This window comes from Procambarus clarkii, chromosome 32 (assembly GCF_040958095.1).
Source record: "Procambarus clarkii isolate CNS0578487 chromosome 32, FALCON_Pclarkii_2.0, whole genome shotgun sequence".
Lineage (NCBI taxonomy): Eukaryota > Metazoa > Arthropoda > Malacostraca > Decapoda > Cambaridae > Procambarus > Procambarus clarkii.
This window is the reverse complement of record NC_091181.1, coordinates 32,024,217-32,050,225: the sequence shown is the minus strand read 5'-3', so window position 1 is coordinate 32,050,225 and position 26,009 is coordinate 32,024,217. Positions and strand designations below refer to the sequence as shown.

Sequence of the window (26,009 nt, the reverse complement as noted above, 5' to 3'; positions counted from 1 at the left end):
GGGGGGGGGGGGAGGTTCATCAAGTTCATTGCTTAATGGTAGGTAGTATTTCAGTGACCTTCCCTTCCCTGCTGCTGACTCTCAAGGTTGTCCTCATGTTCTGATAATTATGAGACCACACTTGTGCGTCGTATGCCAACCGCCGGCTGTTATCCTGTCTCAACCGTAACATTTGAAGTGGTTTGGCCTAACCCGAAGCGTGAGAATCGATGTTGTTGTTGTTATAGATTCAGCTACTCGGAACAAGTTCCTAGTAGCACGGGGTATGGTGAGCCCCTAGTGGACTTACCTGGTGAGAATCGAGGCATTTCAACTAATTTGTCGAGGCTATAATGCTTATTAGTCCCATAGAGCGTCAGAGTTGCGTTTTTTGTTATTTTAGATTTAAATGAACTACTACAGTTTGTAAGTTGTGACAGATAGTGTGATAATTACGTGGTGCATTAATGTGATGAAACAGGGAGGCCTAACCGAACGTATTGTTAGTTTGGTTTGTGGGGTTTATAATGGAATGTTTTAACTTGCAACACCCTAGCAATCTGTTGCAAACAATGCTTTGTGTTGTACAAGGTCGCCATCTAATGACCCTCCTTCAACACCCTTCACGTTGTCTCTGTCAGTCAGTGGTTTGCTAGACATTTTCTTCTCATATTTAACATTATCAGTAGCTGTGGTGTATATAATTTACATTTGTTAACATTTAAGACTTCATCTTCCGCGTCTAAGACAAGCGAGAGTGGCCTGTGTACGTCCCTCTGTATACTAAACACGCGGCCCCCTCCTCCTCCTGTGCCAGGTAAGTTACGGGCTCACCATAGTCCGTGCTACTTGGAACTTGTTCAGAGTAGCTGAATCTATAACAACATCCTCCTACTGGAGTTTATCCCAGTTTTGAGTACTATAATTTTTTTCAAGTCCCGTTTCCAAGGTCATTTATGTAGATTTGTGGAAGCAAATTACCACGAAACGTAGTGGAGGTGGGGTTCCTCGATTGTTTCAAGCGTGGGTTGGACATGTATATAAGTGGGATTGGGTGGTTATAAATAGGAGCTGCCTCGTATCCGAGTTACGAGCTTGGGGCCAGATTCACGAACGTACTTACGCAAGCACTTACGAACCTGTACATCTTTTCTCAATCTTTGGCGGCTTTGTTTCCAATTATTAAACAGTTAATGAGCTCCGAAGCACCAGGAGGCTGTTTATGACAATAACAACAGTTGAATGGGAAGTTTTCATGCTTGTAAACTGTTTACTAAATGTAACCAAAGCCGTCAAAGATTGAGGAAAGATGTACACGTTCGTAAGTATTTGCTTAAGTGCTTTAGTGAATCTGGCCCCTGGCCAGCAGCACCTCGGCGGACCTCGAGGGTTAACACGGCGGAAATCATCGTACATCTGGCTCATGTGACTCACTCCTCCGTTCAGCGGAACTTGTCGAAAGTTAGGCCTATTGTCGTCACGTAGGCATTCGAAGTGTAACTTTCGTAATTAATATTGTGACATATGTTCCACGGTTGTTTTTGAGTCGGGGTTCGGAAGTAACAAATGTATTAAATGCTTCGTTGAGAGCTCCTCGGTATATGAATAAATATTTTAAAAGGTTTCGATGTGGTTAAAAAGTTCACAATCACCAAGTGTATAATTAAAAAACTGAACAAATCCACAAGGTCCGTGACGAGGATTCGAACCTGCGTCCGGGAGCATCCCAGACACCTTTTAACCCTGTCGTAGCTCAGTCGATTAAGGCAGTGTCTGGGATGCTCCCGGACGCAGGTTCGAAGTCCTCGTCACGGCCCTTGTGGATTTGTTCATTCGATGCATCACGTTAGTGTGATCTCTGTGTGTGATAAAAAACTGAATGGAACACTTTGACACGATCATACACTCCGGAGCTCGGCTTGGTTTTGTTAAGTTGGGGCCGGTTAAGACGCGTATTGGCTGTTTCTGCCGTCTACATTATTGTTCCCAGCGCCACTGTCAGTAGTTAGAGAAGATTCAGCGGTGTGCCACCAGAATTATCCTGGAACTGAGAGGTATGAGCTACGAGGAAAGGCTGAAGGAGCTGACCCTCACGTCCCCGGAAAACAGAAGAGTAAGGGGAGACATGATAATCACCTACAAAATTCTCAGGGGAATTGACTGGGTTGACAAACTCTTCTACTCTACTACTGTCAGTAGTAGAGTAGAAGAGGTAGTTGTGTAGAAGCCGTGCCCTTACTGATGGGCGTGAGCCTATTGTTATTAATTTTGTTTAGAGAGGTCAGAGGCGAAGGGAAATTTTATGATACGAGTCCGCCTTGCTGACACGATGTGGGTGTTGGCAGCTAAGCTTGCTCTCCTGTCAGTGTGTACACAACCTAGTTGTGCTTGTGAGGGGTTGAGCTTCGGCTCTTGGCCCTGGTCATCTCTGTTGACCCGGTATGTTTTGCAGTTGAATATCTTTCCCTCTACTTCCCTTTTTCCATGGCTGTTAATGGGAATTATATCCGGGGCTGTGTATTTGTATACGTGGCAGAGTTCTATTGATCCGTGCGAAGTCGAGCTTAGTTCATTGTATTGTATTATTTGTTATGAGCTGATAACTGTGTTGAGGCTAGTAGGTCTGTTCCACCTGTTGGCTTTCTGGGATTCCAGGCGTGTCCATGTGTCCATTGTGCTGAACTTACTGCTACTTACAGGTGGAGGAGTAGCAGATGTCTTGAGACGTGGTGGTGGGTAGTGGGGGGAGGTGAGGGGGAGGGGCGAGTAAAGGAGAGTGGTGTTGGAAATGTCAATAAAGAATAAGGTTAAGGTGACTTGGTGTAGGTCAGACGGAGGAGAGTGAAAGGCAGAGATGAGGTCATGATTTGAAGCAGAGAGTATAGAGAGAGAGAGATAGGGAGGCAGCGTGAAGGATAGAGAGGGAGGGAGGGAGGGAAATAGGCAGCATAAAAGGTAGACATAGCAGAATGAAGGTGTGTGTGTGTGTGTGTGTGTGTGTGTGTGTGTGTGTGTGTGTGTGTGTGTGTGTGTGTGTGTGTGTGTGTGTGTGTGAGGGAAGGAGGGAGTAAGCAGACTTGTTCTACATTGTAAGTAGTACACTAACATTGTAACCCGTCTAGCCATGGCAACAGTGAGTTCCCAGTACCTCGGCATGTCATGGGTGTAAACCCCCCTCCCCCCCCCACGCCACTCACAATGGGTATGAAGTTCAAATAACGTGAAATGAAACCAGTGGTGAGGAAGGGAGGGGGGGGGGGGGAGGATAGGTCACAGACACAGTTACACAAAAGTTTTATTTCGCGTTGCATTATTTATTCATATAAATTTATTCATATAAATTACAGTACAAAGTAATTGTTTCCAACAGTGTCATTATAATAGTAATTCTAATTTTCATTGTAATACTAACAATGTCTCGCATAAACGCGGGTCAGATTTTAAGATTGTTTCTGTCCTCTGTAATCTTTTTGGGTATGATGGAGTGCTCGATAAACTCCTGCTCACTTAGCCAAGTATCCGAAATGTGCTAGCTACTGTAGGTGCAGCCTGCTCATGACTGTAAAGCTGCCGCCCAGTTGGGTGGGTGTGCAGCAAGACTAGTAACTGTAACTCACCATAGATGTAAACTACCTTGTATAGTGACTGTTGTGAGCCTCTTGTTGAATCACTTGTGATATAAAGAGATTGTGGATATGTAAATGAATATATATACATATTATATACTGTATATATATATATATATATATATAATGTCCATGCGTAGGTGACATTAACAAATGTGTAACTAGCTTTAAAGGGTTGTCACTTGCTTAGCTTCATCTCGGGTAGTTTGCTTGTTAACACTAACAATAACACTATCAATTTATCATTTGGGCGTCCTTTAAACTGAGCCGGGTTAGGTCACGAGGACTGTGACGGACACAACCGCCCTGGGATAATAGTAGTCATTGTAACAACCCTATAAACACATAACGTAACGGTCCCTATCGTTACCTTGTTACAACTTGTTAGACGGTGTTACTTCTTCGAACGTTGTAGCAACGTCGTTGTTTAGCGGGAGATAATATGGTAGTCCCGAAACGCTTTGCGTAATAGTTGGTTTAGGCATTGTATATACTAGCTCTGTCTATAAATCCATCAACTTTTGTATCTTACCTTGTATGTATGTACCTTACCTGAATAAAAAATTATTTATTTTATTTATAGGATACTCTTGTGTGTAAAGTGGTAAAGGGATAGAGGGAGAAAGAGGAGAACCGAAGAAAGGAGGGAGCGGGCGAGCAAGCAAGCAAGGATAGATGGATGGAATATCAATGTTGGGTATTACTTCAAGTGTAGGAATAATTCTGTTGTCAAGGGCCCTCTCATCACTTTCTAAAGTCGTTCTCGGTTGCTTTGTGCTGCGCTTGTTGGCCTACCTGTTCCTTGGCTCTTTCCCCGCAGAGGAAGCAGGTTCATACAGAGGGCCCAAGACTTAACACTCCCCTTAAACTTATGGAGGCATAACTAGCCGACCTGTGTGCTTACAAGAGGATCTGATAAACACCTCCCAAAGGGTAGCTGATCAACCGGGCTGTAGTGACTTGTACAGGTTACAGGTTGTGGATCTCTTGTAGCTCTTCAGCTTCTGGACGGGAATCAAGGACACTGCAGGCGTTTCCCTTAGGATCGCCATACTGAGGCGATGGAACAGGAAACTAGCAGCTCTTGGGCCTCTAGCAGTGCCAATGAGCCTAGAACTAAAATGTCTAAGCAAGCTCGAGGTATCCCTGCTCCAGACCCTCGCCTTGCAGGGATACAGGAAACTCATCATCTCATCACCTCGTCCAAATGATGAAAACCTCTGTTTACTCTGTCTGCGGTGCAGCTGGGTCGAGCCTTGTCGCGCGCTCTCCGACTTCGACCTTTCCTCTCACCAATTACTCTTCAGCTATACCCACTACCCAGCTCACCTCATGGGTATCTTGTCCTATATTTCATACGATTCGACTCCAGGGGCGTCGAATCAACTTAGAACAATACTGAATTCACTGGGAGGTTCTGGAGACCTGAACTGGTGCCCAACCATGATTTTACGATAAGCCTGCTTACACTCTGGCCTGCGAGTAAGGGTGTGCACACTTTTCACTCCTCTTTCAAATCAAAGAAATCATAATGACATGCTATATCAATGAAAAGTTCATTTTGGGACGATGAGGAGACGCGATCCAGCGTTCTGGTTATTCCCAGAACCTCCCAGTGAATTCAGTCGAGTTCCGGGTGATAGGTTTTTGTCTTATCGTGGCCGAATGGTTTAAGACAAGTGTCTGGGAATAACCAGAAAGCCAATCAGTCATCTTATTGATAAAATTTTCCCATTCATATATCATCCATTGTGATTTTGTGTGTGACCCCCTAGACCATTTTCATTTAGTCCAGTTTAAAATATGGCATGTGAATAGCGTGCAGGGCGGATACTGGCGATCTGCCATCTCCCATACTTCTTGCAGGAACTTGGTTAATTACTTCTTGAAGTCCACCTTTGTTCCGAATTTTGCACGGAGTAAAGGGTTTAGAATCTTTTTGTATGGCTACCTTATCACAAATATAACCCGTCATAATAACACGTTGCAGCCAAATTAGCGTGTAACAAAGAGGAAGTTAGGCCAGAGGCCTGAAAGCTGGAGAGTCTAACCCAACAAATATAGTCGGCCAGAAAAATGATAGGATGGATTACGAGAACCTTCAAATACAGGGATCCCATCACAGTGGTTGTGCTATTGAAATGACTTTTGCTGTCCTGTCTTGAATACTGCCGCATACTCGCTTCCCTCTTCAGAGCAGGAGAGATTGCTGAAATAGAGGGAATAAAGAGAACATGTACGGCTTACATACACGATAAAGCACCTAAATTATTGGATCGTCTCAAATCTCTCCAAATGAACTCCCTAAAAAGGAGGCGAGAGGTGTATCAAATAATACACACATGGGAAATACTGGAGCGCCAGGTCCCAAATGTACACAGTAAAATAACAACATACTGGAGTGAACGACATGGAAGAAAATACAGAATAGAACCAGTGAAGAGCAGAGGTGCCATAAGCACAATCAGAGAACACTGTATAAACATCAGAGGTCCACGGTTGTTCATCCACCCAGCGAGCATAAGAAATATTGCTGGAACAACCGTGGACATCTTCAAGAGAAAATTGAATAGTTTTTTTTAAATTAGTGCCTAACAAACCGGGCTGTGGTGGGTATGTGGGCTAGCGGGCCACTCCAAGCAACAGCCTGTTCGACCAAGCTCTCTAAAGTCAAGCCTGGCCTCGGGCCGGGCTTGGGGAGTAGAACAACTTCCAGAACTCCAGAGTAATGAAATGCGAAAAACCTGTGACCAAAATTGCTCCATAACTTTGTTATTCTGGTTTTATGAAAATATAAAAGTTATTTAACATTGAAAAAACCGCAACATATTAAAGTTTATTGAACAAAAATATCGAGTAGAAAAGTACTTGCCGTTTCCTAGGTTAGGATTTGCTGCATCTTTCAATGTATGCAGAGACGGGTTATGATTTAGAGTCCTGCATGAATCCACTTTAGTTTGGATTGAACCAGGCGTTCACTGGTTGATCCGTCTTGCATTCCCACCCCAGCTGTCATACTGACTTTATACCAGTTGTTTCCAGTTGCACGGCTCTGCCTCCTCTCAGCCCTACCCACCAGTCGTCAAGGGCTCTTGATAATGGGTCAGAACTGAAGAGACGAGGTTTAAGACCAGTTATTAAAGGAAGGAATCTTTGGCGTCATAGCCCTTCCAGATTGGCTGGATGAAAGGCATTTTTATCATCTGGAAAACAGGATTACAATGGTTGAACGGGTAATCTCTGAAGACAAGGATCACCATTATATAATTGATTTTCCTTCGAATATATAAGCTGCTGTCATATTCATTTGTTGGGTAATACCCCTAAATATTTAATAGGAATGCTATTTGTTTTTTGTAAGAGGGGTTCGAGGATCAAACTTTCTGTTTCCTGTTAGCAGGCAGAGAGCTTTCCCCTCCCATAGCTCATGATAAGCCTTAACCATTAGTTTCCGTGGAACCCGACCCGCCAATCGGTTAACAACCAGGTACCCATTTACTGGTGTGGAAAACAGGGGCGAACAGGTAAAGATTGGAGCCCAGACAATCCTGCCTGGCCAGGACTTCAACTCTGACCAAATCGCTTGCGGTTCGAGCACGTTACTCCCGCGCCACCGGTAGATAGCGCCCTCTCCCGGGGGCGACGGCGCCACCGGTAGATAGCGCCCTCTCCCGGGGGCGACGGCGCCACCGGTAGATAGCGCCCTCTCCCGGGGGCGACGGCGCCACCGGTAGATAGCGCCCTCTCCCGGGGGCGACGGCGCCACCGGTAGATAGCGCCCTCTCCCGGGGGCGACGGCGCCACCGGTAGATAGCGCCCTCTCCCGGGGGCGACGGCGCCACCGGTAGATAGCGCCCTCTCCCGGGGGCGACGGCGCCACCGGTAGATAGCGCCCTCTCCCGGGGGCGACGGCGCCACCGGTAGATAGCGCCCTCTCCCGGGGGCGACGGCGCCACCGGTAGATAGCGTCCTCTCCCGGGGGCGACGGCGCCACCGGTAGATAGCGCCCTCTCCCGGGGGCGACGGCGCCACCGGTAGATAGCGCCCTCTCCTGGGGGCGACGGCGCCACCGGTAGATAGCGCCCTCTCCCGGGGGCGACGGCGCCACCGGTAGATAGCGCCCTCTCCCGGGGGCGACGGCGCCACCGGTAGATAGCGCCCTCTCCCGGGGGCGACGGCGCCACCGGTAGATAGCGCCCTCTCCCGATGACGACGGCGCCACCGGTAGATAGCGCCCTCTCCCGGGGGCAACACTCCCTCCCCCTTTCCTTCTGTTCACACTGAACGCCTTCCTTTTTAGACAGACGTTCAAAGGATATTCGTCTGAAATTACGATTTTTGTTTCCTCATTCCAGGTTTTGTTTACGTAACAATAGTTGTGGCGGATTCTGGAGGATTTTGTAGCGTGATGAAGGTGGCATAACTCCTGGCCTGCTCGGGGACCAGCTCTTCAGGGCCAGAGGTGGTCGTCTCAAGATTATCGCTCATTCCCTTCACGTCTCGACAATCGGCATTGATTCATTTGTTAAGAATCATTCTAAACATCACCAGAGACCAAGCACAGAGTTCAAATTAATTTCAGTTCCTGTCGGCAGGAGGGAGGGAGGGAGGGAGGGACACAGACAGACTCAGACTACAAAGTGAATTGGAAATTGTAGCATTGCTGGGCATTTAATGTACCTTGAGATCCGTCCTGTTGGTACTGTGGTAGAGACTGGTATACGAGTATCCTTGTCGCCTCAAAAGTCAGGTTGATGCATCATGGTCCAGCATGGTGGCAACATGTGTAAAATTTCCCACTGCTGAAACATCAGTGGGAGTAGTGAAACATTTTAAGTACATAATGAAAAGTATAAATTGTACAAAAGATGGTTAGAAGCAATGATTTTCATTTAGTATCTACTTAAAATGTTTAGGATACAAAACGCCTAAGTTTGTTCAAGATGGGTCTATTGTAATATTGGTCGCCATGTTGTGTTCAGAATTATGGAGTTCATAACAACATATATCGTATGTTACCTATTGACTTGTTCCATAGACGAACACAATGTCTTGCCACGAATGAGTCGTATGGTAACCCATAGCCTACACGCAAATGGAAAGTATTACTATTGTTGTCTCTTAAAGGTGCGAGTAGTCGTTGGCCCGATGACACGGGGTGAATCGCCCGAGGCGACGACCACGTTCTTGTACCAATTGCCTGGTGACTTCATCTTTCTCTCCGTTTGTTTACGTTCTGCGTTTTCTATTAAATTTCAGCGAGGTACAACTGCATCATATGTGAGAAGTTTTTACCGGCCTGCGTGGAGGAGTGCTTGGGTAACTTGCTATGATAGATACTCCTGCCTTGTATCGTCCTGGTTACAAGAGGCGGGTAATACTGTCCTGGTGTCAGTTATGAATAAATCATTTGATGCAACTAATGAACTTGTTTGTAGGTTAACCAGGTACACAGGTGACTCGTGCTCAAGTGATGACCTGAGCACGAGGAGACCACGAGGAGGAGGAGGAGTTTACTGTTGAGTGTTGGAGCCAGGTGTGTGTGGCTCGCATAGTAACACTCACATTATTTGATGTAACTGATTACTCTCGTCTCCTAAACCTTAAGTTGTGTTGTAACTCAACCTTCGCTATACACCGTGTATAACAATGTACAAGAGAAAGGACACGACTCTGCCTCTTAATTGCCCCCTCTTGACCTCTGCCCAGCCCATTAACATTCTGGTACGAGTCATTAGTGTTTAATTCAGAAACATCGTGAAACTAGACAGTGTCTGGGATGCTCCCGGACGCAGGTTAGAATCCTCGTCACGGCCCTTGTGGATTTGTTCATTTGATCGTGAAACTAGGCCTAATGTCTTACTGTACTTATTTCACAGATTAGAAGCTGTTACTATAAATGTACTTATTTCTTACTTGTACTAGAATTTGTCATTCAGGCCGAAAATATTTTCTCAAGTAGAGCAGTTCTTGTGCCTTAGAGATTATTAGTGTCTTTAAGTGTATAAATTTTCTTTCTTGTTTGAAAGGCCTTGTTATCCAGATTTTCACTTTTCTTGATGTTGTGACACTTCTGTTGGGCTCTTTAAATGTAGGATCCTCTGACATGATTACTCCAAGATCTTAAATACCTTACTACTCTGTGGTATGTTTAATGTTTTGAATGCGGTTCCCATATTGACTTCCTCGTTTTTCCTTGGCGCAGAAGTTGGAAGTAATTGAACAACATATTGCAGAAGATAAGTCACAATAACGTGGCTGAAATATGTTGACCAGACCACACTAGAAAGTGAAGGGATGACGACGTTTCGGTCCGTCCTGGAACATTCTCAAGTCGAGGAAGAACATTATTTTGTGTGTCCTCTGTTGATGTTTTAATCATAACAATTCTAGTGTGTGAATGATAATACGGTGCCGTAGTTTTTTTGTCTATATTTGTATGTGTAACATTGTTTGTTTAAAGCCTAATCAAGTAGTATTAAACATTCACTTAGCATGACTTTGAGGCCTTGTTTTCTCGTAATATTCTTTGTAGCCTATCTTGAGGTTATCTTGAGATGATTTCGGGGCTTTTAGGTGTCCCCGCGGTCCGATCCTCGACCAGGCCTCCACCCCCAGGAAGCAGCCCGTGACAGCTGACTAACACCCAGGTACCTATTTTACTGCTAGGTAACAGGGGCATAAGGTGAAAGAAACGCTGCCCATTGTTTCTCGCCGGCGCCTGGGATCGAACCCAGGACCACAGGATCACAAGTCCAGCGTGCTGTCCGCTCGGCCGACCGGCTCCCGCATTAGCCTAAACATTAGTTTTTGTTTTGTTTGGCGTCTACTAATTCGACTTAAGAATTCGTCTCGCATTCTTTTATGAATGTTTTGAATGTTGATGAAGATCTTTTGACAAGTCTGGTGCACATTGTAGCGAGTCGAGTGGTCAGTCTTCTGGCCATTCAGCCGTTAATCTGCGCGCTTCCACTTCGCACTGTTCTAATGTTAACTAGTTCATTGAAATTGATGTAAATAGTTGCACATGATTTTTGCCACAGGATGAATGGGTGAGCTCTAGGGATGAACTTGTTGTCATGAGAGATTACTTTGGTTTGAGAGATGTTGATTTTGCTGGTTCGGTTGTTTCTCTCTTGGCCCTTGTGGTTCCTTCCTCGTTGTCGTGGGTCTCTCCTCCAGTCGCTGCTGCTGCTGCAACGCCTTCCGCGCCCCCTAACACACCCATTCCACCTCCACTACAGTAATATCTCTCGCCCCAGCATGTTACAACGTGAGACCCACACTGTATCCTCCCTGTAGCCCCACGTTCGTGTCACCCAGTGCCTTGCGCGCTGTTTCATCACCCACCCTCTTACTTCACGGCTCACAATGTGTGGTTCTCGTACCACATGTCTTGTGTCAATGCATTTAACACCTTGCTCCTTCCACGAATATATTGATGTGATCTGTCACTCCTTACGAGCTCATTCGCGCATTTTTAACCTCTTCGCTTAACTATTTCACTCCCCCACGTGGGGGTTTGTTTACTTCTCCTGGTATTTGTGTCACCTGGTCTGGGCGTCTCCGTCTTGTTTTATTAGCCGACGTAAACAAACGGGCAAGAATTGTTGGCAGTTTACGAGGTGGCAGAGGGGAGGGAAATGTCTGGCAACAAGGCTCCTTGTGTCGCCGGGTGGTAGTGTGGGTACGCTTCTTCACCAAGAGGGGCATGGGTATTAGCTTGTGATGGAGGTGTTTACCCTGGGTTAATGGGAGGTGGCTGCGCAAGCCAAGGCTGTAGAGAAGTGGCGGGGGGGGGGGGGGGGGGGAGTGACGTTAAGGTGGATGTGATGCGCTGCGTTAATTGTCACTCGTTATATTAGTGGTTCACGTTGACTGGCGGTTTTTTTTTTTTGCTCCCTGTGCCAGGTAAGTCCACTACAGGCTCGCCATAGCCCGTGCTACTTGCCCCGCTCCTGTGCCAGGTAAGTCCACTACGGGCTCGCCATAGCCCATGCTACTTGGAACTTGTTCCGAGTAGCTGAATCTATAACAACAACGACTGACGGTTAATTGGCGGCCAGCCTTGGTAAAGGTCGGGCAAGGCCAGCCTAGTTAAAAGTGAATGTGCCGTGAGAAATATTGCAAGGACAATTTATATTTGTGTAAATCATTCTTACTCGCTTGAAAATAAATGTCACCAGTAAGGAAAAGAAAGAAACGAAGGTAAAGACGAACAAGGTCTCGAACTGTACACATGCAAGTATATTAGTCGTGTCAATATGACTTGGCTGAGAAGTAGGCCGAGGGTCATATAGGCGCACCATTGGAAGTTTGCCATTCCAGACAATTATGTTATACTTTGTTATTTCCAAAATATATGTTGTTATATATGTGACCACCACACAGTGTACTGTGCGGTGGTCACGGTACTGTGTACGTTTAGGGGTGATCCTGGACGGCATGGGTTCGAATCCTGGCAGGGCCAATTAGAGTTCTTTGTGATTATATATATATATATATATAACACAAGCTTGAATGGTCCCTAAACCAATATGCAACAGAAAACTCCTCACCCCTGAAGGATTCGAACCCAGACACCCAGGGGGCTCCATAACGCCCAGTAATTTCACCACTAGGCCACAACGACTGTTAAAAGAATTGGAAGACGTCAGATTCTTAACCCAATTCTCGACAGCACTCGGTGACCCTTTTGGGGCACAAATATTACATCAAATCACCTCTCATGCTGGGCCCACGTGAGAAACATTTGTGCGAACAAGCTGGAATAGTCCTCCCCAAGCTTTCTTATCATACCTTCACCCAGGTTGTGAGGCGTCACGGGATGTTTGGGTAGTGCAAGCATGTTGTGAAGTTAATATAACGCCGGACATGTATCCCAAATGATGAGTTAATTGTGTGAGGCAGTCAGTTGGTCTCAGTTTGTAGATGGTGGTCCAGTAGAGACCTCCGGGGCTCTTCTGACTATGCATTTATATTTCTAAAAACTAAATATTTGAGGCATAGGCTAATGTCTCGGTCCTGTTTTGTACGCAATTTATCATTGTGGGTGAAGAAATAATAATAATAAAATAATGTAATAATGATAGCTTAATGCTAATACATGTTCATGTTAGTGAATACCGATACAGGAATGAGTTCAAGGTTATGAAGACCAAGTTTAGCGTCTCCTGGCGTGTGGTAGTATCACCTTGATCTGCAGTCTGTGTTTGTTTCAACCAACTTCAGGGCTTCTACACGGATTAGCATGGAAATTCACGTGTGCATTTTTGCAAGCTTTGTGTTAGGAAGCCTTGAGCCTCGTGTAAAACAGTAGGGCCGTCATTATTTCAGCTGGTGTTGTGAGGCACAGGGAGACGAAACACGTTCAGATAAGACGGGTCTAGGCTTACATAGTTGTCTAAAGGTGTTCTGTATCTTGGCCAGGCTTCGGGGTATGGCAGGTGGGAGACGAGGAAGGTGGGAGGAGCAGGAGGTGGTCACCTCAGAAAGTGATGTATCCCCCACCGGGGGATACATTACAACGCTGGAGCGTTGTGCAGGGCGTGGCTCCCTGGCAAGGTTGTAAGCTGTCTGGCAATGCTTCCCAGTTGCTGTGTTTACGGGAGCTCGTGTCTTAGTGGACAGGGACGTGCATGTGACGTGCCTGCGCGCGTATGGTCCGACCCCATCAAGGGCTCTGCTGAATTTATGGATTTATGTTTGTTGTGAAAAATGTACAAATCAAGCACATATGAATGGAAGGGACTAGGTCCTTTCCATTCATATGTGCTGGATTAGCATGTGTCAACATACTAGATGAATGACCCTGGTGTTGATTGATTGATGAAGATTAAGCCACCCAAAAGGTGGCACGGGCATGAAAACAGAAGCGCGTATGGTGGCCGGGGTCATAGTTTATTCCTGTGTGTGTGTGTGTGTGTGTGTGTGTGTGTGTGTGTGTGTGTGTGTGTGTGTGTGTGTGTGTGTGTGTGTGTGTGTGTGTGTGTGTGTGACGGGTGGCTGGAGGTGTGCACGGCCAGAGCATCTCTTGAAGTTTGTTTCCAGGCTCTCGTTTACCCGAGTGGAGGGCCGGCTGAGTGCCATTCATGTTCCGCATGTCGTGTTCTAGGGATGAACAGGTCCCTGTATGTGTGGGCGGGACTATCATTACGTCAGTGATCAACGTGGCACCTTTGGTGTATGGAAATGTAACCAGGCTGGGGGTATAATGATTTCCACTACTGTGTGAACCTGGGGGTGGAGGCGGCGGTGGCCAGGTGCTGGTGGAGTGAGTTACTAGGGTAAACACACACACATGTGTGTGGCGGTGGGTCAAGGCCACCAGCCTCCCCTACCACCACCACCCCCAACACCTACCCCCAACACCTACCCCCAACACCTACCCCCAACACCTACCCCCAACACCTACCCCCAACACCTACCCCCAACACCTACCCCCAACACCTACCCCCAACACCTACCCCCAACACCTACCCCCAACACCTACCCCCAACACCTACCCCCAACACCTACCCCCAACACCTACCCCCAGGCTAGGGCGCCTCGCTGCTGTGTTGTCTGCCTCGCCTTGCTCTTCGTTCATTCTCCCTCGTTTTATTCTGTTGGGTTAAGCTTTTTGCGTGGTTGTGCTTGTGTCTTCGTATATGTTTTTATTGCAGGTACGGCAGTAATTCAGTGTGCGCGTGTGGCACTAGTTTACATCTCAGGGGTTGGACTTGTTTACACGATGGATTGGTCTTGTACACCCCCCCCCCGTGGAGAAGCTCCACGGGGGGTACACGAGACACCGGGTACACCCCCCCCCCCTGTGGAGAACCTGTTGTACATCAGCGTCATGTAGTAGTATTAGTATAGTGTGTGTGTTGTAATACTGAAGTGCATCCTTCGTTAGTATTATCTACCAATGTTGTGTGTTGGTGGTGGTGAGACGCCGGGGTGATCCTAAAGTACTGCATTGTTATCCTTGGTTATACCAGGGGGAAGAGAAGGCTAAGCCTGCCTGCCTGTCATGGCATAATACAAGACCTGCGGCAGTTATCCGCGGGCTGGAGGAGGGCCATGCTTGTCAGGGGTGAAGGGCAGACTGGCAATAGAGGTGGAAAGTGCCCTTGAGGGTTCACACAGCATCTTCAATGCTGACGAAGCCATCAGCCCCTTGTGCACTCCTTGAGGTGACCGGACACAAGGGTTCCCTCCTGCTGTGTCACATCCGTGTCTACACTTCCGGTGTGTCGTCCTTTGCTACACGACTTTCCAGGGAACCTAAATTTACATTTCTTGGTGGAACCTTAAAATAAATATTCCTATTGCTTGGAATGGTGTTCGTGCTGGTCAGAGTCAAGGGCAGCTTACGGCTTTGTCTTCACTCGTATATCAAAAGTTACTTTTAAGTTAAACTGATGTCATCCTGTGTTCTCTCAGGCTGCGGTGTGCTCCCTTAGTTGTAGTCACCAAATTGTATTTAGGAAGGGATGAGCTACGGCTCTTGGTTCCCGCCTTTCTGGTGTATAGATTCTATGGCCTATTGAGCTCTACCGTGTCCACATTTAAAGTTGTTAATGGAGTTTGATTCTACTATGTAGTACTACTATTACTAAAAGGATATGTTTGTTCATTATCCTGACACTGACAAGTGTTTCTAATGTCTCTTTGGACTCATTATGGCACTTTGTGTCTTCCGTGTTCGTATACAACCCATGATAGTCTGGTTTTGTCTTAACCTTTCTATTCCTCTTAAGTATTTTGTATGTGGCAATCATGCCTCCCCGTTTCTTCCCTGCTAGTGACGTGAGGTGAAAAGTCACTGGAAGAGTCTTTAGTTGTTGTTGTTTCAGATTTAGCTACTCAGAACGAAGTGTCCTATGTAGCACGGGCTATGGTGAGCCCGTGCTACATGGACACGTAACTAATAGTTACGGGGTCTTTAGTCTTAGTCTTTCCTCGTAACTTATACCTCTCAGTACTGACCCTTGTGTGTTTGGGTGTGACATGTGTCCAGATGTGGTGTGCCATGGGGCGCCGGTCAGTAGTAATAATCTATTGTAGTATGAACATGCTTGCATCTACCTATATATATTTTGAGAGTATATGTGGATTTAACCTATTTTATACTATGCTAGTACATAAGCTTGGTTAAGACTTGTCACGCCTCATTAATGGTGGTATATGACACAGCGATCTCGGCTATGTTTACCAACCACTACAAGGCACAGGCGCTCGTTTCTCGGGCAGTGTTCTGTTGTGCATTGGATACACCCGTGGCCAGTTGTGTGTGTGTGTGTGTGTGTGTGTGTGTGTGTGTGTGTGTGTGTGTGTGTGTTGCCAGGTCCTCGTGCCGTCACTCTGCCCAGCCTGTAGATGTTTACACAATACTCTGAAGTAGTACCAAGATTGTGGCTCTCGGTCACACGTATAAATCACTTCAGCAAACTAGATATTATGATACGACCATGAAGAAATGCACCCATACCCCATCCCTTCACAAACAAATGTAATGAAACAAACGTTTCAGCATTGTGGGTACCTTTGTACGTGCCATAAGGTACCCACAAGGTATCCACGAGGTACCCACAAGGTACCCCACGAAGTACCCACGATGTACCCACAAGGTACAGAGTACATACACATTAGTAATTAAGAATCCTCCATAAGCAAACTGAACATACTTGTCGTAAAAGGCAAACTCGACCACCCCCTTGCCAAGGCCACGCAGCTGTGGGCAACAGCCAGGTTAGCAATACTGGGCAGCCCCTGCATGAGGCTACGGACGGCCGCCCACGGAAGCTAGCAACTGCCTCGACACTGATCAAACAAGCACAAGGTGTTGGTCATCCAGCCTACGCCCACACTCAACTGGAAGACTCCAGCGAGTCTTCCAGCGATCACTTGAATGTGTATTCTTGTAGTGAAATAATATATTGCTGCAAATTATGTCAGTTTTGTACAAGGTGTCATTTTTTATAATCTTTGTTATTTGAAAAGGCAGGATCATGCATGTGTGTTGTTATATCCGGCAGAGTTGTAATTTGTGGCTGAGGTGTTACCTGGAAGATTGTCAGCAGGCATATGGACATAAGGGAATATGCCCTGGCTTTGGTGAAGGCCGGTCACTTATCAAGGTCAGGTTTACAGTTTACCTCGGCTCTCTAGTCACACACTCGTGGTTTCCACTGTGACTGGATAACTTTGTGTTTGTACTAGGTGGAGTGATATTTTCCGCCATGGACGGCATTTGTCCAACCTCTCCTCTCGAAAGTACATAATATTTTGGCGTATAAATCCCCTAAGGCAAAAAAAATATGTACTAAAAACCATAGCGGCTCGCAGGGTTGACGTGTTAACGTGTTCTATTCGTGTCGGTTAGGTTAGGTTCGGCCAGTTTAGTACCTCAGTTAATGACGTTGTGAATACTCGAGAGAACGGCCTGATTTTGTCAACTTGTCAGTCTTCATTGCCAGGGTGTTATGGACCCATGAACACGGACGGTGGTCAAGGAGGAGGCTAACCAGTTCTCTCTGTATAGTCAGTCTAAGTCCACTCCGGGCTCGCCATAGCCCGTGCTATTTTCCAACTTTTTGTTCCCAGTAGCTCAATCTAAAACATCATTTGAGAGCATTCTATGTAATATACGTAAGCTTTCAAAAAAAATCAATATATGGATCTTGGATAGTTGATCTCCTTCAATGTTGCCTCTTGTACTTTAATATACTCCCAAGTTTTTGCTGTGAGTATTTGTTGATAATCCAGTGTCCTTGAAGGTGAGGATTCTCCACTTGAGATTTAATCACGCGTCTTAAAACAGGTTGGTGGAGCGTGTCGCCCATGGACACTTCCGCATCTATAAAACCTTTAGCATTTAATGCCATTTATTCAAGATGAACTTTTTTTTTTTTATTTTAATCGCGTTTCTGTGTTCTTTCCTTGTGCTCAACCGGATATCTTGTTGCATGTTTCGGCATTTAAATGGCCAACATTGTTCAATATTAAAAAAAATACGATGTTTGAATTAAATAGCTGGACAGCAGGTCGCCTACCAACGTGTCCTGGGGCTAGGCTTGTCCAGCCAGCGCCCGTCCTGGGGCTAGGCTTGTCCAGCCAGCGCCCGTCCTGGGGCTAGGCTTGTCCAGCCAGCGCCCGTCCTGGGGCTAGGCTTGTCCAGCCAGCGCCCGTCCTGGGGCTAGGCTTGTCCAGCCAGCGCCCGTCCTGGGGCTAGGCTTGTCCAGCCAGCGCCCGTCCTGGGGCTAGGCTTGTCCAGCCAGCGCCCGTCCTGGGGCTAGGCTTGTCCAGCCAGCGCCCGTCCTGGAGCTAGGCTTGTCCAGCCAGCGCCCGTCCTGGAGCTAGGCTTGTCCAGCCAGCGCCCGTCCTGGGGCTAGGCTTGTCCAGCCAGCGCCCGTCCTGGGGCTAGGCTTGTCCAGCCAGCGCCCGTCCTGGGGCTAGGCTTGTCCAGCCAGCGCCCGTCCTGGGGCTAGGCTTGTCCAGCCAGCGCCCGTCCTGGGGCTAGGCTTGTCCAGCCAGCGCCCGACACACACATTCATCAATTTTAACGTTCTTCATTCAAAACAGGAATTGCCTCATATATACGTTATTATCATATATTAGCGTATTGTGCACATTCCGGCTTAGATTAGGTTAGGGTTTGGGGTCTGTTGGCAATTATTTATATTTAAAGTACGTTGGTGAAGCATTTATGGCGTTGGGATTCGAACATGGTCAACGAAGCACTGTTTGAGAAATGTTCAAATGTCGTGTGTAAAGTATTTTTAATTAATAAACAGCGGGTTTAGTGGCTGAATGGGCGAGCGTTTTCGCCATTGTTGATGAGGACCATTCCGACTCCTGTCAAGTTTGCTGGCGCTGCATCCACCTAGTTGTGCTTGCGGAGGTTGAGCTCCGGCTCTTTCGGCCCGCCTCTCAACTGTCAATCTCCCGTCCCTAGGATTACGAATCCTGAGCGCTGTCCACTCAGCCTGTCAGGGCCCCCGCTGTAACATCACATTGAAGTGCTGATTCACTCCCCCAAAACTCCCAGCATTGTAATAATGATATTAATGCACACTTTCCTATTAAAACAATTAAATTCAAGATATAATCACCTACATCCAGGATGAATGGCTTCTCGCCTCTTGATCTGGAGAGTCTATTCAGCAACGCTGCCGCCTGACACCACAATCAGCACCATCTGTCACCAGGAAGGTTGGCCACAGGCCAGCTAGGCTGCGGGACTTAGACCAACTCGAGAAATCAACGCGTACTTAGCACAATGGTCTGTAACGATGTCGCTGGGATTATTAGTGACATCCTCTTCACCTTATTTCACAAGACATCTCTGGAGGATGCTGAGAAATCGTACTTTAATGACTCGCTCCGTAAAATAGTTTGGTATTGGTTCTTTGAAAACTTTACGAAACATTGCGATAAATTAATGTATTCATGGCTACCGTCTTGTGCCGCCTTAGCAATACAAGAAATCGGTCAACTCTTTAGGAACAATATATAGGTTATGACAATGTCAGACCACGGAGGAAAAATGAAACAGGAAATTTCCTTAAGTACTTTCGTATATTAAATACATCTTCAGAAGGTCAAATACTTCTGAAGATGTATTTAATATACGAAAGTACTTAAGGAAATTTCCTGTTTCATTTTTCCTCCGTGGTCTGACATTGTCACATTCTTAATCACGTGTTTATTTTCGTGATATACACAAATATATAGGTTATGTATATTAAAAAAAAGAACTATTAGCATGTGTATCATACTGTTGTGTGTTATTATTATTTTCTTGGTATTAGGAGTGTGTAATGGATATCTTGACGCTGCATTATACTTTGGTCGTGTTATCTTGACGCTGCATTATACTTTGGTCGTGTTATCTTGACGCTGCATTATACTTTGGTCGTGTTATCTTGACGCTGCATTATACTTTGGTCGTGTTATCTTGACGCTGCATTATACTTTGGTCGTGTTATCTTGACGCTGCATTATACTTTGGTCGTGTTATCTTGACGCTGCATTATACTTTGGTCGTGTTATAAAAGTACTTCAGTGCACTGTTGCAAACGGTCAAAAATATCCTTCGAGGTTAACTTATTTATGGATCGCGAGGGAGCTGGTGTGAATGATGTGTATTTGTTTTGGTGTGTGGATAAATAATTGTTTCTTTGCTCTCGTAGAGAGTCACCCTTGTTATAAGCGTGTATCGTGAGGGCGTAGTGAGGGCGTATGCTGATGGTTCTGTAGTTACAGGCGATGAGTCGCAATAACGTGGCTAAAGTATGTTGACTAGACTACACACTAGAAGGTGAAGGGACGACGACGTTTCGGTCCGTCCTGGACCATTTTCAAGTCGATTGTGAGAATGGTCCAGGACGGACCGAAACGTCGTCCCTTCACCTTCTAGTGTGTGGTCTGATGTGAGAATGGTCCAGGACGGACCGGAACGTCGTCGTCCCTTCCTTCACTAAGATCTGATGTACGCAAAGTACATCATTTTGACAATTCTGATATTGGCACCATAGCCTGAGTGATAACCTAGTGTGTGGTCTGGTCAACGTTCTGCAGTTGTTAATGTGTTACGTAAAAGTCTGATCAGTATTTCCACGTTGAGCGTCTTGAGACGCGGTGTAGCAGGGACGCTCTCGAGGACAAGGCTTTCCAGTACCAGTTTCAGTTTTTGTGATGTATATACTGGTCCCATCAGGTGCCAGAAGGGCCGGGTCTGCCTTCATCATTACTGCCGCGTTCGCTGGTGCAGCTTGAGTGCTTCCTTACACTCGTGTTCAATCCCTGACCTTCCAAGTGGTTGGGCACCATTCCTTTCTCCCGTCCCATCCCAAATCCTGACCCCTTCCAAGTGCTGGGTTGGCACTTTCCCTTGACAATTTCCTCCTCCTGACACTCGTAAAGGCTCTTCTGAGTTCCCAGTTCCACCCATGACCTCTCATCCTGCCTCTGTTCATGTTAAACATTTCGGTTCTGTCCATTTTGCCAATTCTTCTATGAAGCTAATCTCTTTCTGCATGGTGGTGGTGATATAGTTCTCTCAGCCTTTCCTCATAGTTAACTTCTCGTATTAAAAGACCAGATTTGTTGCTAATATTAGGATATAAATATTGTTGTGCTTTTCAGTTAGGGATTCTGCGCGGGGGATGCATATTAAAGTACGGGTATAACGTAGGTATAATATTACAATGTCCTGAAAGCTTTGAAGGCTGGACGGTAGAGCGACGGTCTCGCTTCATGGAGGTCGGCGTTCAATCCCCGACCGTCCAATTGGTTGGGCACCATTCCTTTCCCCCGTCCCATCCCAAATCCTTATCCTGACCCCTTCCCAGTGCTATATAGTCGTGATGGCTTGGCGCTTTCCCCTGATGTTTATATATTTGAAGGCTGTATGTATGTGTTTGGAAATGTGTGTGAAGGCTGCGTGAATGTTTTCCAGCCTTTCATTCGCCGCTGATGTTACCCTCCTAGTGTCTACTGTGATAGACCTGGGGTTCTATCTACTCCCTGATGTTTTACTTCTGTGACTCAAGCATTTACCTTCACTGACATAACACCGGAGTCTCGAAACATTTAGTTGCATTGGACTAAAGTCGAGCGCCAATTGCTCAGACCAGTTTCGGTTGTCTAGGTCCCTCTGAGGCATTCTGCAATCGTCCTGTTTTACTCGGTAGTCTCAGTTTTGCATCGTCGACAAACAATGAGGTGTAGGAACCTAGTCAATCAGTTACGTTTCTGGTATATATATTGGGACCAGTATGGGTCCTAGTCCGATCAGCCCCGCTCCTGTGTCAGGAAAGTCCACTACGGGCTCACCATAGCCCGTGCTACTTGGAACTTGTTCCGAGTAGCTGAATCTATAACAGCAACAACGGGTACCAGTCAGACGAGAAGCGGTGTTCTCAACGTGGTATGGCCGTTAGCATACTAAGTTACAGCCCTGCTCCTGTGCCAGGTAAGTTCACTACTGGCTCACCATAGCCCCGTGCTACTTGGAACTTTTTGTTCCGAGTAGCTGAATTTTAAACAACATGGGTCCCAGTACAGGTCCCTGTGGCACTTGTTACTTCCTCTGTTCTAGTCTCTACAGTCTGGCTACTGCTCTTTGCTTCCTGTTGGGTAGGTATTCCCTCGCCCAGTTCAGTATGATTTCAGTTACTCCAGCTTGTTACTCCAGTTTGTACAGCAATCTCCGGTGTGGAGGATACTGCACAAGCGGTCTCGCTTCATGCAGGTCGGCGTTCAATCCCCGACCGTCCAAGTGGTTGGGCACCATTCCTTCCCCCCGTCCCATCCCAAATCCTTATCCTGACCCTTTCCCAGTGCTATATAGTCGTAATGGCTTGGCGCTTCCCCCCCCCCCCCCTGATAATTCCCTTCCCTTCCGGTGTGTGTTTGTATGTGTTTGCGTTTGTTTAAACACCAAACTTTTTTTTGTTTTTGTAATCTTGTGAGTATGGTCAAATAATTGAGCCACTGATATATTTTTGTTTATATATTTTGAAATATAATAGAATAAAAAAAATCCACACATGTATTTGTGAAAGTGATGTAAAGAATTACACGAAGTCTTTCGCGCCCTTCTCAGGTGCTTTGTCAAGGTCTTGGGTAATTAGTTAGCACATACTCTAACCACATACTCGGACCTTGACCAAGCACTCAGGAGAGTGCAGAAAGACTGTTTGGTTCTTTACTTAAACCCCTACTTGTATATTTGTTAAATTTTCTATCCTATGTTATTATTATTATTATTATTGAAATTGAAATAAGTTTAATGAGGTAAAATACACACAAAGGGATGAGGTAGCTCAAGCTATTCTCACCCCGTTCAGTACATCGTGTTAATACATACATAGACACACATCACAAGCAATAAACATATTACCAAACATTCTGAGAGATAAACATCTACATTTCCTATTATTACTTAGGTTCCAGTGACATTCCTGAGATTTTTTTTAGCAAAATTACGAACGTTAGAGTTTATAGAGCTCACTTGAGTATATTTCCTCTGCCGACCAGAATATACCGTCCTTAAGACCCACACATTAACCAAGAGCAATATCCATTTAAGAATTAAGCAACTTCATATATTTTAACTAGATTATTTCTTAAACGTCACTACTAGATTTGATTAGATTTTCAAAATCAGATATTTTAGCTGACCTTGAAAATTTGTCTGGCATAATTATAATTTATCATTAACCGAGAGAGTCGTTCAAAACAAAATTGATTGTGATGAAGCGAGAAGAAATTTCTTAAGACAGAATTTCCGTATAATCGGTTCGGAGAGTTCTTCTCCTCCTCAAGCTTCGAATAACTTGATCTGAAAAGCTGTTGTGTGGAGCTCGCCGTTTATGCATTTATAGAACAACAGCCTTCCGGGTTCTTATTAAACGGAGAAAGTTCGCCGTGTATCATTTAAGAAGGTCTAAACATGTCAACAACACGAGGCAATAGACTTAAATTAGATGAGATTAAATTCAAATAAGACCTCGGTAAATATTCGTCTGGGAAGAGAGGATTTGATTTATGGAACAAATTACAGGGGTAAGCAGACGAGGAGTCACAATAACGTGGCTGAAATATGTTGACCAAACCACGCACTAGAAAGTGAAGGGACGGACGTCGTTTCGGTCCGTCCTGGACCATTCTCAAGTGGATTGTACATGGGGTAACATGGTGGAGGTGGTCGGGATGGCTGGAAGTGCTTCAAGGGTAGGGTATATGAGCCAGGCATGAGCCAATAGGTCTCACTCAGTTTCCTGTGTTCTTATATTAAGCAAAGTTGGCTGGGAAGCAAGCGTGGCCATGAGATTGCGCCTTCCCCCGGCAGGAGAAAGTTTTGTATTGCATACATAATATTTACCATCTAATTTCCATTATATATGAAGGCAATTGATTATTGTATATGTATATTAATTTTTATATTATTGTGTTGCTTCTGTGCCCCTGAGAACGTGGCTGTGTGTGTGTGTTATCTAGTTAAGGTAATTTGATTGTATCCACTTGTTTTGGTGGAGGAGGAGGAGGCGGGTGTTGCCCTTGGGTGTTGTGACGCCAGGGGCGGTGGCCAGGGTGTATTGTGTTGTGTAGTGTTGGTACACTACCTGCCCTTGACTTGCTCTTCCTGCTCTCTCTCTCTCTCTGTCTGTTTCTCTGTCTCTCTCTCTCTGCGTCTCTCACCCCTCTCCCCATCCCCCCCTCTCTCTCCTCCCTTCCTTGTTACTGTGGTAGGGGGGAAGAGGAGATCTCCCAGTGGCGTTCCACAGGGTTCTATACTTGGACCCATCCTGTTTTTTATGTGTAAACAATCTTTCAGAGGGGTATATTCATTATATACCCTCTGAGATTATTGATTTGTAAGATTATTTTAATCGAACACTGGAGCACAAGTACCCCAGAGGCCGGCACCCCACGTGACAAGGTGCATACAACGCAGCGTGGCCCGGGCCTGCCTGTGAGCAACACCTCTGCCTCTGTCACGTGTGTGCTTATGTTTGTCATGTTCCGCCAGCAAGTGCCGCCGTTACGGGTCGTGTGGCTCACGGCCTTGTTCTCGGCGCCGCTGCTGGCCACGGGACTCCCTCCTCTTGCCTAAGACTACCAGGTGCTCGTGGACCAACACCCGAGGCGACGGGGCTCGTGGGCCAACACCAGAGGAGGAGGAGGCGGCGGCGGCGGCGACGGGGCTCTTGGGCCAACACCAGAGGCGGCAGCGGTGGTGGTGCTCGAGGGCCAACTCGCCGCTGTTGACTGTTCTTTAGTTTTGCTGATTATTTTATTAAGTGCTGATAAAGGTGGCACAATTGAGTGCGACAAAGATCTTTCCTGTGATAAATAGTGGCCCTTGTGACGTGTACCTGCTTGATGTGTCTAACCTGCCAACCTGCAGGTTGCAGCCTCCTTGGGCCTGCAACCTGCTTGGACCTTGGAACTCCTTGGACCTGCAGCCTCCTCTGGTGTTAAATGTGTCTAACCTGCCTCACTAACCTGCCAGATGTGTGTCTAGCCAAAGCGAATTCGCACAATGACTACATCACATTGCCTGGTCCGGTTACAGTGCTGACCATACAAATACCTATTATTACAAAACTTGTCATAACTTTTAATACTGCAGCTTTCAGGTCTCTGGGCATTTCTTAGTTCTTCTAAATCTGAATTAATTTCTTTAATTTGTATGTTTCTAATAATTGCATTAGATAGTCCAAAGTCCGAATCAGTGTTTTCTTTCCTGCAAGCCTCATTGGCCAATCGATCTACAAAGTCATGTTTTCCAACGCTATGGGATCGGACCCACACAAACTTTATACAATAGTTATTATCACTGGCAAAACTACATTCCATTTAATATTACAAGCTACCTCAGACATACAACACTGGCGGAGTGGTTATTACCGAGGCCAACATCTCGGTAATGCCTAGTTTGAATCTCCCAGAGAAGTTACTTTTCTTGTTACTTTTAAGTTCATTTCGAAAATACTGTTGACATGACTACACCTTTCCACCTGGTTGTCTTAGACACCGTGCGGGTTCAGAGATATTGTCAGATGTGAGATTGCCTTCATATCCCTATTGGTCTGTGGAAGTAACTCCAGATTCCAGAATAGGCAACTTCTATACGGGTCATATAAATGAAATGATTTTGATATAAACAAGCCAATTAGAAAGCTTCGTGTTGTATAGTCCCGTTTGGCTACAAAGGCCAAACAATGTCAACGGATCCACGTCAGTTGAGAAATGTTTGCTTATGAGCCATAAGCAAACATTTTTCAATTGACGTAGACAATGTTTGGCCTTTCGTAGCGGGGCTTCCATTACCTCGCGACGGCGCTAGATTATCAATGATATATACCATCCTTGGATGCGCACACAACCTCTCCAAAATCATATATTCGCCTACCTTGTTAAACATTGTAATATGTATAGCGATAAGAAAGCGTAGTAGAACTTTTTTTTTCATATTTTTTTATGTGTAACTGTTCTTTAAATATTTTTTACAGTAAGTTCTGGATTAAAACTATATCTTTCAATTTAGAATAATGATTACTGAACATTAACATCTGTATGTAAAGATGTATATAAATGTATATAGTAAATAAAAACTATTAACAAAAACTGAGAACTTGATTATAATTGTAGATTGTTGTGGGTTGACCTGCGCTCAGAATACACAATGGCTCGTCAGAGGCAGTTGTGGAGGACACAGCCTCAACTGCTGCTCACTATTTCTCGTCTTGTACCGAGGCAGTAGTAGTAGTAGTAGTATCAGTGATGGAAGCAGGAGTAATAGTAGGAGCAGTAATGATAGTAAGAGCAGTAGCAGTAATGGGGTTTGGTAGTACTATTATATAGCAACCCCATCCTCAGGCTGCGTTAGTCCAAGCACCAGTGCAA

At 45.8% G+C, this 26,009-nt stretch overlaps 1 protein-coding gene across 24 annotated transcripts in view; it reads left to right on the top strand.

The window, feature by feature from the left end:
* l(1)G0196 (inositol hexakisphosphate and diphosphoinositol-pentakisphosphate kinase) overlaps window positions 1-26,009 on the top strand; it is a 224,990-nt gene that overhangs the window by 39,119 nt on the left and 159,862 nt on the right. The gene's annotated exons all lie outside the window — the stretch shown is intronic.